Source organism: Elephas maximus, chromosome 3 (genome assembly GCF_024166365.1).
Source record: "Elephas maximus indicus isolate mEleMax1 chromosome 3, mEleMax1 primary haplotype, whole genome shotgun sequence".
NCBI classification, from domain to species: Eukaryota; Metazoa; Chordata; class Mammalia; order Proboscidea; family Elephantidae; genus Elephas; species Elephas maximus.
In genome coordinates, this window is record NC_064821.1 from 146,608,909 (window position 1) to 146,621,063 (window position 12,155).

The 12,155-nt window shown below is 41.3% G+C and overlaps 2 protein-coding genes across 3 annotated transcripts in view; one reads left to right on the forward strand and one right to left on the reverse strand.

Annotated features, from left to right (window-relative positions):
• LOC126073262 (TLC domain-containing protein 4-like) overlaps positions 1 to 10,589 on the reverse strand; it is a 96,031-nt gene extending 85,442 nt beyond the window's left edge. For both annotated transcript variants that reach the window (XM_049879728.1, XM_049879729.1), the window contains exon 1: positions 10,462 to 10,589. The gene's annotated coding sequence lies outside the window, so the exon portion shown is untranslated. The remainder of the gene's footprint in view (positions 1 to 10,461) is intronic.
• ALG14 (ALG14 UDP-N-acetylglucosaminyltransferase subunit) overlaps positions 1 to 12,155 on the forward strand; it is a 925,968-nt gene that overhangs the window by 623,996 nt on the left and 289,817 nt on the right. The gene's annotated exons all lie outside the window — the stretch shown is intronic.

The following is a 12,155-nucleotide window of genomic DNA, read 5'->3' on the forward strand; positions in this document are numbered from 1 at the left end:
AAGTTTAATAGTAACCAAATAATACATAAAGGTTTTGTACACAAATTTTATTAAAATCTACTAAGTGAGGTATAAAGGGGAAATGTTCTTTCTAAGACTAAAGCAAATAGGGGTTTGAAGGCCAGCGGGGGGGCAGATAAATGCAGAAAATGAAGTCAGTCCTCAGAGTAGAGTGGAGAATCTGTTCCTAACTGGAGGGATGGTTTGCTCTGAGGGGTTTTGTCTGCTCCCTGCTGGTGCTAGAGGGGGGCTGAGCACAGTCAGCTCATATATTTTTGTTAAAATTCAATGTACACCGTGAGCATTTATTTCATAAATGTTTGTTAAAAGTTATGCTATAAAACAGTTATATAGGTATCATGTAGCGTCCATTTTATGAACTGTTAATTTAACTAATCCAGTAAAAGGCACTCAATTCACCATTAAGATATTCATCATACCCAGAAAAACCCAGTCTTCGTTATACTTTCAATTGACTTACTTTCAGTTAAGTCTTTGGGGTGTATGTCAAGAGTCTCCCTTGCAAACATGTTTCATTGAAAACTACATAAAGGGCTCCATACACTCAAGTTGTGGTTTCCATAAAAGGCTCCACACAGACAGAAGCAAATAAAATTGTTTTGCTTCTTATTAAGGAGCTGCTTGCTTAATCAGGCATGCCAAATCTGAGACTAATCTGGGGATTTTTTACACATTTCCCCAGAAAACCAGTGTTTCTGGCACAAAGAAATTGCCCCTGTTCGTTCACTTTAGGACACTGTGTCAGGCAAGGAAAATGGTAAAATACAAAGAAAAAAAAAAAAAAAGATGCTCACTACTAAAGTAGATGAAGGGCCTTTGAGAGCTGGGCGATTGCTGAACACAGGAATACCCAGTAAAAGTGGAAGAGCACTGGACCTAGTTCACACACCTCTACACGTGGCTAGTAGCTGGCAGAAGGCTAGGATACGAAGTGCCATAGAAAGGACAGGTGAAACAGATATGGGAAATATTTCCATGGCACTTTTACAAGGGGAGTTTCTAAACACGAACTTCACAACATTAGCCCATCCTGAGTCACAGGAATCATGAACACCAAAGAAATTCTTCTAGGGACCTGCTGAAAGCCATGATGTTTGTGCTTTTACCACCCCCCGCCCACCCCCCACCACCCATCCGATTTATATAAACTTTAATGTGAGCTGGTTTCTCAGTAGGGAAGAACATGAAAAGGCTTGCTGTACACCTCTCAGCCATGAGCTTTTGAAAGCCAGTCTCTTCCTGGCAGGAGGACTGCCAGGGACAGGGCTGACTCAGTCTTCACTTCAGCTTCAGTTCATCCAACACTTGTCATGTGTCTACCATGTGCCAGACACTGTGCTCGTGCCCAGCACAGACCAGGAACCTGCTAACCGCCCAGCAAGGAAGCAGGCACACCGACCATCACCACAGAAAGCTGTAGTTCAGGATACTGAGGGAGCACGCTCTGCTTTCCACTGGATAAATACCCAGCAGAGATGACCACCAGGTAAGTCCAGAACCACCAACCTGGGAACACAGTAACAATTACTTGCATTTCCCCATGTTTCTTGTTCCCTAAGGCGTTCCTTACGGAGAAGGTCAGAATCACTGGTGCAGCTACCATAATGTAAACAACCACACTCCTTCACTGTGTGATGCTCCTTGCCCGGTGAGAACACTGCTGTAGGGTTTAGCAATAAATACTCTTAAAAAGAGGGAGAAAGGTCTTGCACGTTAGTCTTTAGGAGCAGCAAGTAAGGCGAAGCTGGGAAGAATGCCTCGATCATACTTAGCATTCTTTTTCCCATCCCCAGTAACTTCCCTTTCCTATTTCTACATTGATTCCAAACGTCCACCGCCCTCATATCTCCAGCTCTCCTTCTCTGTAACAGATGAGGTTTCTTCCCATTTCGCCAAGAAAATAGAGGCTATCTGGCATGAACTCCCTCTTGTTGAGTGGGCTCTGACTCATGGCCACCTTATGTATAATAGAACAAAGTGATGCCCCGTCCTATGATATCATCATGATCTTTGGTATGTTTGGGCCCATTGTTGTGGATAGTGTGCCAATCCACCTCTTAAGGGTTTCCCTCATTTTCACTGACCCTTTGCTTTACCAAACATGATGTGTTTTTCTAGAGTTTGGTCTTTCCTAATGATGTTCCCAAAGTAAAGTGAGTCGAAGTCTTGCCATCCTCACTTTTAAGGAGCGTTCTGATTCTATTTCTTCCGAGACTGATTTATTTATTCCTCTGGCAATCCACGTAAATCCAATATTCTTCTCTAACACCACAATTTGAATGCATCAATTCTTATCCTGTCTTTCTTTTTCATTGTCCAGCTTTCACATGCATATGAGGCGATCGAAAAGGCCATGGCTTGAGTCAGGTGCTATATAGCCCAAACTAAACTTTACCCCAAACCAGCCCTTCCTCCCATTCCGTATATTAGTGAATGACGCTCTGATCCAAACACTTCCCCATCTTCCAATCTAACACAGCCAGTCATCCCTGACTCCTTCCTATTCCTCACTTACACAATTAATTGAGTGCTACATCCTGGTATATAGAAGAATGCCGAATGAAGCATAACTTGATTCTGGAGTGGTTCTGAAAGTTTCTCGTGATAGTTTTGTGATTAATAAAAAGAAGTATGGGCTGGATAACAAAAGTAGGTAAATCCAGAGCCAGCTGAATAACTAGAAGCAGAGTGTAGATCATGGTCTGAAGTAGACTTGAGAAATATCTCCAGCTTTATTCTATCGGGTTTTCTCTTCTGGGTGCCCTTTCAGTGAATATTTTTACAAAGACATGTTTACTTACTCTGCATATGACACAGAGCTGGGAAAGACAGCTAATATCATGGGTAACAGAATCAGGTTTCAAAATTATCTACATAAACTGAAATAATGAATCCCAATCAGAAAGATGTAATGCAACAGGAATAAAAGGCAACACCTTTTACACAGCAGTCACTTTGTATACATGATATGATGTTCATCAAGCACCTAAAACAGTATATGGCATTTTTGCTATTGGTAAGTCTCTGCTTCCACTATCAACCATCTCAAGCAGCATGCAGAACATGCAAATTAGCGGTCTGCTGTCACTCCAGCCAAGGTAAACAAGACTGTCCTCTAGACACTAAACTCATCCCTGTTTTCTTCACTCAGTGCTCAAAATGAAGTTAGCCGGTACTGCCACTGCAGAAATCTATCCTTGCCATCCTCCACATGTCTGTCAGTTTGTCGTACTGTGGGGGCTTGGGTGTTGCCATGATGCTGGAAGCTATGCCATTGGTATTCAGATACTAACAGAGTCACCCATGGCAGATAGATTTCAGCTGAGCTTCCAGACTAAGACAGACTAGGAAGGAGGACCCAGCAACAGTCTAATTCTGAAAAGAATTAGCCAGTGAAAACCTTATGAATAGCAATGAAACATTGTCTGATATGGTGTGGGAAGATGAGTCCCTCAGGTTGGAAGGCACACAAAAGACGACTGGGCAAGAGCTGCCTCCTCAAAGTAGAGTCAACTGTAACGACACGGATGGAGTCAAGCTTTCTGGACGTTCATCTGCTGATGTGACATGATTCAAAATTAGAAGAAACAGCTGCAAACATTCATTAATAATCTGAATATGGAATGTATGAAGTATGAATTTAGGAAAATTGGGAAGGGTTGAAAATGAAATGTAATTCATAAACATTGATATCCTAGGCACAGGTGAGCTGAAATGGACTGGTATTGGCCATTTTGAATCGGACAATCATATGGTCTAACATGCCAGGAATGAAAACTTGAAGAGAAATAGCATTGCATTCATCATCAAAAAGAACATTTCAAGATCTCCCCTGAAGAACAATGCTGCCAGTGATAGGATAATATCCATACACCTACAAAGAAGGCCAGTTAATATGACTACTATCCGTATTTACCCACCAACCACTAAGGCCACAGATGAAATAGAAGACTTTTATCGGCTTCTGCAGTCTGAAATTGATCGAACACGCAACCAGGATACATTGATAATTACCGGTGATTGAAATACAAGAGTTGGAAACAAAGAAGGATCAGTAGCTGGAAAATATGGCCTTGGTAATAGAAATGATGTTGGAGATCACATAATAGAATTTTGTAGGACCGAAGACTTCTTCATTGCAAATACCCTTTTGTACCAACACAAATGGTGACTATACACGTGGATCTCATGAGATGGAATACATAGGAATCAAATCGACTACGTCTGTAGAAAGAGACGATGGAAAAGCCCAATATCATCAGTCAGAACAAGGCCAGGGCCAACTGTGGAACATACCATCAATTGCTCATATGGAAGTTCAAGTTGAAACTGAAGAAAATTAGAACAAGTTGATGAGAGCCAAAGTATGACCTTGAGTATATCCCACCTGAATTTAGAGACCATCGCAAGAATAGATTTGGTGTATTGAACACTGATGATTGAAGACCAGATGAGTTGCAGAATGACATCAAGGACATCATCCATGAAGACAGCAAGAGGTCATTAAAAAGACAAAAGGGAAAAAAAAGACCAAAATGGATGTCAGAAGAGACTCTGAAACTTGCTCTTGAACATCGAGCAGCTAAAGCGAAAGGAAGAAACGATGAAGTAAAAGAACTGAACAGAAGATTTCAAAGGGCCTCTCGAGAAGACAAAGTAAAGTATTATAATGGCATGTGCAAAGAGCCGGAGATAGAAAACCAACAGGGAAGAACAAGATCAGCATTTCTCAAGCTAAAAGAACTGAAGAAAAAATTCAAACCTCGAATTGCAATAGTGAAGGATTCCATGTGGAAATAGTAATTGACACAGAAAGCATCAAAAGAAGTTGAAAGGAATACACAGAGTCATTATACCAAAAAGAATTGGTCGACGTTAAACCAGCTCAAGGTAGCATATGATCAGGAACCGACGGTATTGGAGGAAGAAGTCCAAGCTGCACTGAAGGAATTGGCAGAAAAACACGGCTCCAGGAATTGACAGAATGTCAATTGTGATGCTTCAATAAATGAATACATTGCTGGAAGTGCTCACTTGTATATGCCAAGGAATTTGGAAGACAACTACCTGGCCAGGTTACTGGAAGAGATCTATACTTATGCCTAGTTCCAAGAAAGGTGATCAAACTGAATGTGGAAATTACCAATGTCATTAATATCACACACAAGTAAAATTTGCTGAAGATCATTCAAAAGCGACTGCAGCAGTATATCTACTGGGAACTGCCAGACATTCAGGCCAGATTCAGAAGAGAATGTGGAACCAGGGATATCAGTGCTGATGTCAGACAGATCCTGGCTTAAAGCAGAGAATACCAGAAAGATGTTTACCAGTGTTTTATTGACTATGATAAGGCATTTGACTGTGTGGATCATAACAAATTATGGATAACATTGCAAAGAACGGGAATTCCAGAACACTTAATTGTGCTAATGAGGAACCTGTACACAGATCAAGAGGCAGTTGTTTGAAAAGAACAAGGGGATATTGCATGGTTTAAAGTAAGGAAAGGTGTGCATCAGGGTGGTATTCTTACACCATACCTATTCAATCTGTATAATGAACAAATAATCGAAGAAGCTGGACTGTATGAAGAAGAACATGGCATCAGGATTGGAGGAAGACTCATTAACAACCTGCGCTATGTAGATGACATAACCTTACTTGCTGAAAGTGAAGAGGACTTGAAGCACTTAATGATGAAGTGCTTTAAAGACCACAGCCTTGAGTACGGATTACACCTCAACATAAAGAAAAAAATCCTCACACCTGGACCAAAAAACAACATCATGATAAATGGAGAAAAGATTGAAGTTGTCAAGGATTTCATTTTACTTGAATCCACATTCAACACCCATGGAAGCAGCAGTCAAGAAATCAAAACATGCTTTGCATTGGGCAAATCTGCTGCAAAAGACTGCTTTGAAGTGTTAAAAAGCAAAGATGTCACCTTGAAGACTAAGGTGTGCCTGACCCAAGCCATGGTATTTTCAACTGCATCATATGCTTGTGAAAGCAGGACAATGAATAAGGAAGACTGAAGAAGAACTGACGCCTTCGAATTGCGGTGTTGGCAAAGAATACTGAATATACCATGGACTGCCAAAAGGACCAAGTCTGTCCTGGAGGAAGTACAATCACAATGCTCCTTAGAAGCAAGGATGGCAAGTCTATGTCTTACATATTTTGGACATGTTATCAGGAGGGATCTGTCCCTGGAGAAGGACATCCTGCTTGCTAAAGTGCAGGTCACCTAGAAAACAGCTACATCCTGGGCCTCTCCTCTCAGTGCCCTGAAGATTCTTCTGCAGCCCTCTCAGGGAGTGGCTTTCTAGGCTCTCACACTTTGGGGTCAGGTAGCAGTCCTAGCATGTTTGCTTCTCCTGGCCCCCTTCAAGTCTTTGCCCCCAACCCTTTGTGAACACCCATATGCTTTTTGGTCCCTCCATCCAGTTATACCACCATCTCCCCATCCTCAGTGGTATCATATTCCAGCCTTCCAATCACTTTCTCCCATCCAAAGACTCAAAGACCCTGGTTAACTGATGTCCTCAAGCTATGCCACCAATCTCCAACCCTCAACCCTCATACTCAGCAGATAATCCTCACCCTACTTCACACATACATAAATAGAAGCCAACATACGAAAACTCTCAATATCCTACTACCAACCATAAAAACTACCTACATCTTCACCCATCTGCCCTCCTTCCCACCTATACAATAGAGGTGTTACCCTCCTATCTAAGGCCAGCCTCTCCACCCGTGCACTTTAGATCCATCCTTTCCGGCGTTCTTAAGGAAACTTTCACTCCTCATCATCCCTTATTTTCTCCTCTTCAATTGTCTCCTTCTACTGAGTTTTAAACATTCTCAAGTTCCTGACAAAAACAAAATTCAGCAGGTCTACAGCCTCTTCTCCAATCCTATTTCTCTTTTCATATATATATGTGTGTATATATATATATACACACACATATCAATATTTCTCCCTCCTCCCCCATTCTCTCTATCCCTTTGCAACCAAATTTCTAAAAAGGTTTGTCCCTTTCAGTCTTCAACACATTCCATTCTTGTTCCCACCCTTATCACGCTCGTGAAATAGCCATTGCCAATGCTAAGGTCAACACCAGTGACTTCTATGTGCAGCCTTCATGTCATCTGACCTCTCAGCAGCAGCAGTCACTACCGATCATTTTCTCCTTGAAACACGTTCTTCCCTGTGCTCCTATAACACCACACTTCTATTTCCCTCCTACCTCCCTGGCCACTCCTTTGACACCTCTGCAGGCTCTTCTTCATCTACCCGCCATTAAATAACATAATTCCTTAAGGTTCAATCCTAAACCTTCTCCTCTCTACTCATTTCTTACGTGATTCCATCTCCACTTGCAGCTTCAATTACCACTTACATGCAGGAGAATCTCCAGTTTAAATATCCATCCCAGACCTCTCCTCTGAGCTTCTGACTACTTGTCATTACCACAGGACATCTCAAAGACACGTCAAACTCAACAAACCCAAACCAAACTCATGACCTGCCCATTAAACTTGGTCCTGTTTCAGGTTCTTCATTTCAGTGGATGGTGACTGTGCATCCAAATCGGGCAGCCAGAACCCTAGGGGGTCACCCTCGATAACTTACTTTCTCCAGCTGCCTACTCTGATGCCATATTCAGTCCACCACCAAGTTCTACGGATTCTACTTCTTTGTTTCCTGGTGCTGCTGTAACAAAAATACCACAAGCAGGTGGCTTTAAAGAACAGGACTTCTATTTTCTCACCGTTTAAGAGGGTATAAGTCCAAATTCATTGCAACAGCTACAGGGGAAGGCTCTCTGGCTCTCTCTTTCTCTCTCTCTCCCTCTCAATCTTTCTCTGTGTAGACTCTGGGGGAAGAACCTTGTCTCTTTCAACTTCTGTTCCTAGGTTCCTTGGTGATCTTCCTGTGGTGTGGCATATATCTTCTCCCATCTATGCTCCTTCCACTGCCTAATCTGCTTTTTTATATCTCAAAAGTGATTGACTTAATATATACCCTATACTGCTATGGCCTCATTAACATAACAAAGAAAACTCTATTGCCAAATGGGATTACAGGTATAGGAGTTAGGATCCCAACACTTATTTTTCGAGAACACAATTCAATCTCTAACACCTCCTAAATAGCTTACTAAAGGATCCCCTTTTATCAAGCTATTACCATTACTTTTCTGGATTGCTGTAATATAGCCTCCAAACTGGACTTTTCAGTGTAAAATCAGACTGGAGGGCTCCAAGCAGGATCTTTTCTAAAAGCTGTCTCCAGTCATGTCACCTTCTTACTTGCCCCCAACTTAAAAACCCTTCATGGTTTCCCAGTGCTCATAGGAGAGGACCCCACCTTCTCCAGCCTTAACTGGTACTTGCCTTCGCTTGCTGCACTCCAGCTAATGTGACCTTCTTTCTGTTCCTTAGCTGTGTTGTGTTCCCTCTCCACAAGGCCTCTGCATATATACACACATAAATCTCACGCTTGCCCTGCCCCTCCACTTCCACGTTAACTCCCATGCATCCTTCAGCTCAGTGATCAATCCTCACTTCCTCGGGGAAGTCTTCTCTGAGCTCCTTCAACAGGTCAATCCTTTCTTGCCATTATATGACCTCATGGTACCTTGTGACTCTCCATTATACGTGCAATTTTTATATATATATATATATATATTTTTTTTAATCCCTTCTCCCAGTGGAATGCGAGCCCCATACAGGGGGGAACCATTGCCTGCTTTCCCCTCACCATTGACCCCAGTTCCTACCATACAGTAGGTCCTGAATAAATGTCCGTTAAATAAAATAACAATCAACAACAAATTAATGCACATTCATACTCTTGTACGCACTTTCCATTCTGCTAATATCTCACCTGCAGCAGGTGCCTCATTTTACCAGCGTAATCTGTAGTACTGGCAAAAGATTTTCTAAACTGTCGATCCCACTATTACAGCATGTAAATACAATAATTAACTTCAAAAGGACTCCCACCTCCAAATACGTCCAAAGAGTACCAATATTATAAATGAACTAATATCGGGTATAGGTCCTGGGGTGGCGCAAAGGGTTGGTGCTCTACTACTACCCTAAATCTTGGTGGTTCACATCTACCCAGTGGTACCATGGAAGTAAAGGCCTAGCAATCTGCATATGATAATATTACAGCCCAGAAAACCCTATAGACAGCTCTACTCTGTAACACATGGGGTTGCCATGAGTCGAAATTGATTCCATGGCAACTAACAACAATATTGGGCATGATGATATTTCATCTCTCTATTCCAAATTTCTTACAATACACAGCGTGCTAACAGGTTTCATGAGTCCATATAACGATCATCTGTACCATATTTTCCTAGTCTTCTCAAATCCAGAAGTACATAGTTACTGCTTTATCTACCATCATCAGTAGCCCTAACATTCTAGGATTAAAAAGTTTCCACTTGAAAACTAAGTCGTTTGTAAATGAACACATGCCTGTTAGAAATGAGTTATTTACCCAACAACTAGCCAAACAAAAAAGGCCCAATCGAAAACAGACATACATAGCCCACACATGTTCTGTTTTTTGTTTGCAGTTTCTTATGGGTGGCACAGTGCAGTTATCCGTCTAAATGCTCATGAAATATCAATAACTGACCTAGAAATATTAAAATCCCTTGGTGAAAAATAACTATCACACTACCCACTTTTGACTTTTCATTCCTGTAAAAACTGTTAAGCATCTAATACATGCAAAGCATTTGGCTAACTGCTGGGAGGTTTTGTTTTTTTAAATTCTGCACTGAGCCTTACTTTTAAAAAAGTTGGAATTATGCACAAAAATATTCCATTTCTCTTTCTTTTTGGAACACCAAGTTCACAACCATTAGCATTAGTGTGAAAGTCTGTATGAAGCCAGCTGCTGAAAACAGTCAGAACGACTATAAATCCTTTAGTATTCATGGTACTGCTTTGTAAACTGACACGGAATGGAAAGAAAATGAAACTGAACCAGGGAAAGGCTGGTTACGTTTTACTCCTTTTCTATGATGCTACTTAAGTTTGAACGAGGAATTCCCCGTGGCTGTACAAGAGATTTCTCCATGGTTCCTCCCTGCCAGGTAAAATACTAAACTCTGAGTAAAGGTAGCCTTTCTCCACATTTTGATTCTCCACTTCCCATTCCTTTCTCCTCCAAGAGCAAATAACAGGATTCAATTTAAAGAGAAACTATTCAGTTCTGCCTGCTACAGACCATGGGTTTGACAACCCTCCCAGTCCCAAAACATTTTTTTTAATTATGGCTTATAAATTTGTAAAATTATTATAACAAAGAATAAAATATTTAAGGTTAAGTATTCATACATTTCTAACTGGCCTTTATTTTCCCCCAAATACTATGCTATGCAATGTAATAATTAGACTCACAGGAGATTGTTGTTCTTGTTAGGTGCCATCAAGTCGATTTCAACTCATAGTGAACCCGTGTGACAGAGCAGAACTGCCCCAGAGGGTTTTCTAAACTATAATCTTACAGGAGCAGATTGCCAGGTCTTTTCTTATGGAGCTGCTAGATGGGTTCATACCACCAATTTTTGGTTAGCTGCCAAGTGCATAACTGTTGGGCTTAAACCCTGTTCTCCAAACTAGGCTCTGTGAAGGCCAGCCACTCCCAGTGAAAACGTATCCACACTCAAGGGCTATAGGGTAGCCTGTGGCCCCAACTGCTAACAAAACAAAGATAATTGCCAGTTAATTCATACTGCTACAAATACCTTTAATCCATGTTTCCCTTATGTATCATGGTCCTGTCTTCTTACACCCTATATTAAATGCTTTCTAAGTAACTTGTTTTTCAAATTTTCTTATCTCAACACACACAGAGAACTTCTGTTTTTCAAATTTTCATATCTCAACACACACATACACAGAGTACTCCTGCACTATATATTCTGCTTGTTCCTACCAGTCAACAAGGTTTTGTAGAGTCTCCCTTTCTATAGCCGGTGGGGAAAAGTAGGTTTCTTGATATAGTCCCTACCTGATGCTGACACGGCAGAGGTGGGGTTGCCTCAACTCCTTTACCTCTCGCTGAGAATTCCTGCTCTTTTAAAACATACGTTCTGCTCAGGGCTGCCCACAGCACTTGATCAGTTCTCCCTCCCACTATAGATTATTTTTTAATTGGCATTTTAACAAACTTTTATTCTTATTTTCCGAGTTAAGTTTATTAGAACATTTCCATGTTCTAACTTTTAACTTAAAAAAGAAACTATAATTATTCTATTTCATGCCAACTTGTTTATCTTATTTAAAAATGTCTGTTTTATCTTTCTTTATTTGGGATTTGTTATTATAATGCCTAACAAGAAGGGAAGGAGCCCTGGCAGCACAATGGTTAAGAGCTCGGCTGTTAACTGAGAGGTCAATAGTTCAAACTCACAAGCCACTCCTCAGGAGAAAGATGTAGCAGTCTGCCCCTGTAAAGCTGTCTGCTCTTGGAAACCCTATGGGGCACTTCTACTCTGTCCCATGCTTGCTATGAACTGGAATCGACTAGACTGCAACGGGTTGGGTTTCTTGGTTATTTTACCCACCTGGAGATGCCTCAGAAGACAGGCCTGGCGATATGCTTCTGAAAGGTCACAGCCTTGAAAACCCAAAGGACCAGTTCTACTCTGCACACATAGGGTCACCATGAGTTGGAATCGGCTCAAGGGCAACTAAGAACAATAACATGTTAACTGAATTATAAAACGAGTAGTATACCAATGATTTGATCTTTCATCCCCAAAACAAATTCACACAAGCATGAAAGGATGTATTATTAGAAGCAACTTAAAGGTCCAGTGAGAGGAAAATGGTAAAATATATGGAAACAGCTGCATTATCAGATGCTACACAGGCAACTGAAAACATAAGGTAATATGGAAAAAGGCCCATCACACACTAAAAAGAAGGGAAGTTTTCCATGCCTTCCAAATCCACTGCTGTGGACTCAATTCCCACTCATGGATACCCCATGAGTTGTTGTTGTTGTTGTTGTTAGGTGCCGTCGAGTCGGTTCCAACTCATAGCGACCCTATGCACAACACAACGAAACACTGCCTGGTCTTGCACCA